Raw genomic sequence first — 6,046 nt, 5'->3', positions numbered from 1 at the left:
CTACGCGACGGACTGCTTCGACGGTGAATATCGTCATCGAATGAATCATGAGTTGTACCATCTATTCTCGGACATCGAAATAGTCAGACGCATCGAACTGAAGCGACTACGTTGGCTAGGTCATGTTGTGAGAATGGGTGAGGATGCCCCAGCATATAAAAGCGAGTCAACTAATGGTTCACGCAGAAGGGGAAGATCAGAAATTTGATGGAAAGATCAATTAGAAGACAACATCTCGCAACATGACCTTTCAAATTGGAAGAGCTGTGCACAAGGCCGACGCGCCTGAAAATCTATTCGATGTACACCTCATCTTCGTATATAATGTAGTTTTTTTCGATCTTCAAACAATACAAAATATACAACGATTTGGAAAGTTTGGACCAAATCTTCATCCTTCATGAGTTATCATGTGCTTCATTCAATTGTAATTCGACTATAACATTTCTAAAACGGATTTGGTCCAAAGAGGCTAGGGATATAAAACCAATATTTCGATGAGCCACATTTTCATCGTATGAAAATCTATATACCTTCATTAGTTACAATGTTGAGGCAGAAATAAGTGATTATATTCGTATGTGTACATATATTTTTATGCATAGGCGTGTTTTCAAATAGCAACATTTTATTTTGAAGAAATCATTTTTTTGGTTATTTAATTATGTATTTCGTTGGCAACATATATATAAAATTATTTAATTAAAATGTTTATTTTATGAATCACAACAAACCAATTTTTCGCATACGCACGTTCTTAAAGACTTCCATATACAACCTATGGACCAATTCTAAAATTGTTTTTTCCATTTTCAACTGTTCCTTTGTCTTCTTGAAATTCTTGTTTTTGAAATTAACTTCACACTACACGACACATGTTTCGGTATGGCTCAGACATATGGACAGAATGATACGCCGGACGCTGGTACACGGGTGCAAATAAAATTCTGCTGGTACCATAAACTGGCAATAATTAATAGCCAATACTCTGAAGAGAGAGATTTAAATTTTGCTGTTTACCTTGAAAGTAAGACTTGTTTTTTTTTTGCTACGCTTTGCTATTTGTTGTTTTCAAGCTATGCCATGCTTTGATTTCAGTTGGTGTTTGGTTTTTTTTTATTAAAGGCAATCGAAGTTTGCCATTTGACCACTAAAAGGGTGTGGGGTTTTTGAAACAAGACAATCGTCTATAAAAAAAAAAACAATAAAGAAACCTGAAATATTGCAACGTTTTCTACGCGATTTGTTGAATATTTTTTGCATTAATAATTTATTAGTTTTTATATTTCAGCAGAATAGGAAAAAAATAATCGATTTTCGACCGTGACAGGACTCGAACCTGCAATCTTCGGATTCGAAGTCCGACGCCTTATCCATTAGGCCACACGGTCCTGTTGTGCATTTATCAACATTTGGGGTTGATATACACAATTGTCCTTTTGTGATGTATCACACAGAAGAAGGATGCTAGTCGCACATCACATCCTTTTCAGTAAGATATGCCCACCCTTAGAGAGATGGAGAGGGGGAGAGAGAGAAAAATCTACCCTTATGTGTGGCATCATGAACTGTTCTCAGGAACAAATTGTGTTGTTGTTTTTTCATTTTAATTAACGTTCCAACAACATGTTGGCAATGAAAACGGTAGCATTAATAAAAACTGCATTTTAAGTCATCAACAAATATGTCAAACAAGTTCTTAGCTGAGCAATTGCATCATTAGGCCAATCAATGGCTTGGACCAAGAGTCAAGGTAAGAATGCTTATGCAAGTGATGCTCATTGAAATAAGTTGTTATTTGTAAAATTTAATAAAAATTATATTTTATTGTAAATTAAAATTGTGTTTGACATTAAGTTTTAAATATAGCTGTAATGATAATCTGCTTGAAAATGTTAAAAAACACATTTTTATTAGCAAACTTTATTTACTAAAGAGCTATATTTTAAAATAAAAAAACAAGATAAGAAGTGTCGGTCGATGTTGCCGACAGATATATATCCTTAGCCTATGACATATGTAGTATAAACTTATCCTGACATGATTATAAATATCAAGGTCTGCCAAGTTTAGACCACACATCATTCAACATTCGCTTAACACTAGATTGCCGAAAGCGGTCATATTGACGGTTTTTCAATTTCAAGTACAAAAACAATTGTGTATATTATGACACAGCTTTTTAAAATTTGGTGACTTTTTGTAACACATAGAACTACGTTGATTAATCATAGCAGCTGCTTCCTCCCCTCTTTCATTCCCCGTATTCACATGTGCTATACCTATATAGCCTAAAATCGGTCATTTTGACCTCTTGTGAAATATTAAATAATCAAACTACTTTTATTATTGTATAAAGTAAATTTCTTGTATGACCAGATCAGTACAACAACATCGAAAACCGTTTGCTACTCTAGAAACACAAACGAACACACAAATCGGGAAAAATAAATTTTATATTTCCAGTCGATTTCACTCTTAGAGTAAAGACTTCCTCTTTTCTGAACATTTTGTCCGCGTTCTTATTTTTCAAAAATGGAAACTCGGGAACTCTCCCGCCGAAAGCAAATAATAACAACGTTTTGTATGATTGTAAATAATGTAAAAAATATTAAAAAATAAGTTTAAAAAAATTTCTTTACAAAATAAAAATTCTTTCAGAATGAGGTCATTTTGATCGATTTTAGGCAATATAGGTATATACAAAATTCCAGTCTTTCTAGTGTTAATATAATGTATACGTTTTTTTTTTTATCAAAAAGTTGGTCATTCATAGGAAGGCCCTACTTTCCAATCGGTTACTTCATTCCTTCCAAATAAAATTTTATTTTATTTTTCTACCCTTCACACACTGTGGTACAGGGTATTATGACTTTGTGCATATGTTTGTAACAGATTCCTTTTGAGAATATGCATAGAATAACTTTGTGAGTCGATTTTCTGTCAGTCGCTTGTTGTTAAATTCTACAGGTCGCATTTATAATACGATTTGGATAAAATTTAGTACAGCTCCTTTATTTGGTCCAAGGACGAAACCTATTGAAATTGGTAACAATTGGACTTAGATATAGCTCCCATATATATTTTCGTCGGATTTTATATTAATGGAGCACCAAGCTCCGATATTTCTTTCGATTTGGACGAAATTTGGTAATGCTTGTTGAATTAAGCTTAGAATGATGTTGTTAAATTTCGTCAAAATCGGTTCAGATTTAGATATAGCTTTTATATATATTTTAGTCTTATTTTGTATTGGATCGCCATAGTATCTACATTTCTTTCGATTTGCACGAAATTTTGCATAGCGTACTGAATTGAGTCTAGAATAATGTGTGTTAAGTTTCGTAAAAATCGATTCTGGTTTAGACATATCTCCCATACATATATAGCTCCCGATTTAATGCAAATAGTGTACCATAACCCCTATATTTCTTGTGATTTTAACGAAATTTGGCACAGCGTATTGAATTAAGTCTAGAATGATGTGTGCAAAGTTTCGTGAAGATCGGTTCAGATTTAGATTTATCTCCCATATATACTTTCTACCGATTTTATGTAAATTGTGCACCAAACTCTTAAAGCTTGTCCGATTCACGCGAAATTTTGCACAACGTATCAACTTGAGATTCAAATGACGTTATTGCGTTTTACTGAAATTGCTGCCGATGCAGACATAAATTCCATGTATATTTCGAATATGTGTCTGATTGAGATTAAATTTTGAACAGTGATTTTAATTGTGCCATTGTACGCAAATGACTCTAAATCTGCCCAAATGAAATGAAATTTATCATAGGTTGCAGAAGGCCAAATGTATGAATTGCTGTTAGTCGGTTCACTTATAGGTAATGATCACATATTTAAGTTCGTTCAATTTCATGTCAATGTTCCTTCGAAAAGGTGACGTCTGTTAGTATAGTGGTGAAGGGTATAGTCGGCCCATTCTGACTCTACTACTTTCCATACCGTTTTTTATGATTTAAGTCTGGTCTTGTAACTTTACATATAAGTATTTTGTAAAGTTACAAGTCCTCAAAATAATAAACGTTCATTTGCCAGCCATTTGAAAATCCCAAAAATTTCAAATCAAGAAGGGGTTCCCATAAATAAATTTTCTCAAATCAAGAGAGAACATATCTCTTTGTTTTCATCATCGAAAACCATATAATGATTACTGCGCAACATCACTTGCAATGTCAAGCAGCATCACTAAGGGTGGCTTTCGGGGGATGTGAGTGCGTGTGTTAATCCTTGAAAGGATGCTGTCCTTTCTGATAACACAATTTATATTTGCAAAACATTTAGCGTCTATCACAAGGACCGTGTGGCCTAATGGATAAGGCGTCGGACTTCGAATCCGAAGATTGCAGGTTCGAGTCCTGTCACGGTCGATACAAGTGAGTTAACTTACCACAGTTTTGCTTTTTCGAATAAAAAGGATGCTAAAGACTTTATCTCCTTCATAGGGATATTTGTAATGAATTTAACTATACTACAGTGAATGAATCATTTGGTTTAAATGTCCAAAGTAGTGAGAAACGAGCGGGTCATTAAATATGGGGATATGCCAAAAACAGGTCCTGGCTCCAACACTTTCAACGGAAAATTTTCTTGAAAAGTCATCTAATTTAAACGGGGTTTTCAGAAGAGTTGTTAGTTTTTCGTTTGGCTATCTTCATGTCATATATTGGTGGTCGAATTAATGTTCCAAATCAAGTTCGAAAAATCATAAAAAAAGCTTCGAAAATGTATGTTTTTTGACAGATGTGTGTTGTATATTGGATTTTATCACAAAGCTAAATTTGTAGGGGTTTCAGATTTAGGTGGTCCCAAAAGTGTTATTAACAAAAATTAAATTTCCGATTTTATGATCGCTTTGATCAATCGATTACCATAACAATTAAGAAGTCCAATTTAATTACCGACATTTCATAAATATTAATTAATGATTTGTTCCCATCGTTTGTAATTCTTATTAATTCAAATTGATTTTAGTTAATGTTAAAATAATTTGTTTGAAAAAAATCATAATTAATTGCTGAACGTTTTAAACAATTTCATTCATTGATGAGATGTTGCCAAGAGCGGTGAATGTCAATTCCGATAATTACGTCAATTTTGTAAATGTGTGAGATATGTGTAAATGGAATTTAAACTTGTAGAGAATTTATTTATTAATAAATGTCGTTATTATTGGTCTGTTCCAGAACTTTTTTAGTAGTAAAGCTAGTAAAAGGAAAACATTTCAAAATCGCTCTCGGGAACGCAAATCTAGAAGTATACATTCCTGTTTACCATTTTTACTCGGCCAAATTTCTCGAGTAAGATACAATTTAAGCCTATAATACTATATATTTAGTACCACTACTTTTGAATTATAATTGTACAAAATAATTCCATGTTTAGTCATTTTGAACTTCCAATTATTGTTTTTACCTTCATATTTTTCGAAAAAAAAATTCTGCTACCTCCAACTTTCGCATTGAATCCATCATAGCATTGCCATTTAGGGTAAAATCTCTTGAGATTTCAACACCAAATAAGGTGAATGGAACTCTTTCCATTTTTTGCTCTACCAAATTTCAATTTATGTAATTCAATTCATATTGTGGGTGATTTTGTTTGTTTGTGGAAACCAAACAATCAACCATTCAAAAACAAATAATTACTAGAGATAACCGTCACAATTAAAATAAAACCAACTCCAACACCAAACCATTGAACAATTCATTGTAAATTACAATTATTTGGTTGCTAAACACAATTTGACAAGCGAATGTTTTCGGAAAACAATCACTTTTTTCGTGGGGTTTGGGTTTAATGGTCATTTCATCTATTACCATGGGCGTGAATATAAATAAGTGTGTCAGACTGTGTTTGGGTATTAGGGATTTGTTGTGTGTTTTTTAGTTTAGTCGACATTGTGGAAGTGTAGCGAATAAATCAAGATATGAAATGCTAAGATTTTCTATAAATAGTAAATTTTAAATTGTGTTATATGATTAGATTCTAGACTCAATTTAATACGTTGTGAAAAATTTCGTAT

The 6,046-nt window shown here is 32.7% G+C and overlaps 2 non-coding genes across 2 annotated transcripts; one reads left to right on the top strand and one right to left on the bottom strand.

Annotated features, from left to right (window-relative positions):
* Positions 1–1,318: 1,318 nt before the first annotated feature.
* Trnar-ucg (transfer RNA arginine (anticodon UCG)) lies at positions 1,319–1,391 on the bottom strand. Its single transcript has one exon. It is a non-coding gene; the product is annotated as a tRNA-Arg (tRNA).
* A 2,927-nt stretch (positions 1,392–4,318) lies between these two features.
* On the top strand, positions 4,319–4,391 carry Trnar-ucg (transfer RNA arginine (anticodon UCG)). The gene has a single exon. It is a non-coding gene; the product is annotated as a tRNA-Arg (tRNA).
* Positions 4,392–6,046: the final 1,655 nt, after the last annotated feature.

The sequence above is a fragment of the Musca vetustissima genome, unplaced genomic scaffold, assembly GCF_032173495.1.
Source record: "Musca vetustissima isolate MV318-11 ecotype Yass unplaced genomic scaffold, APGP_CSIRO_Mvet_v1 utg6038, whole genome shotgun sequence".
NCBI classification, from domain to species: Eukaryota; Metazoa; Arthropoda; class Insecta; order Diptera; family Muscidae; genus Musca; species Musca vetustissima.
This window is presented reverse-complemented; position numbering and strand designations above follow the sequence as displayed.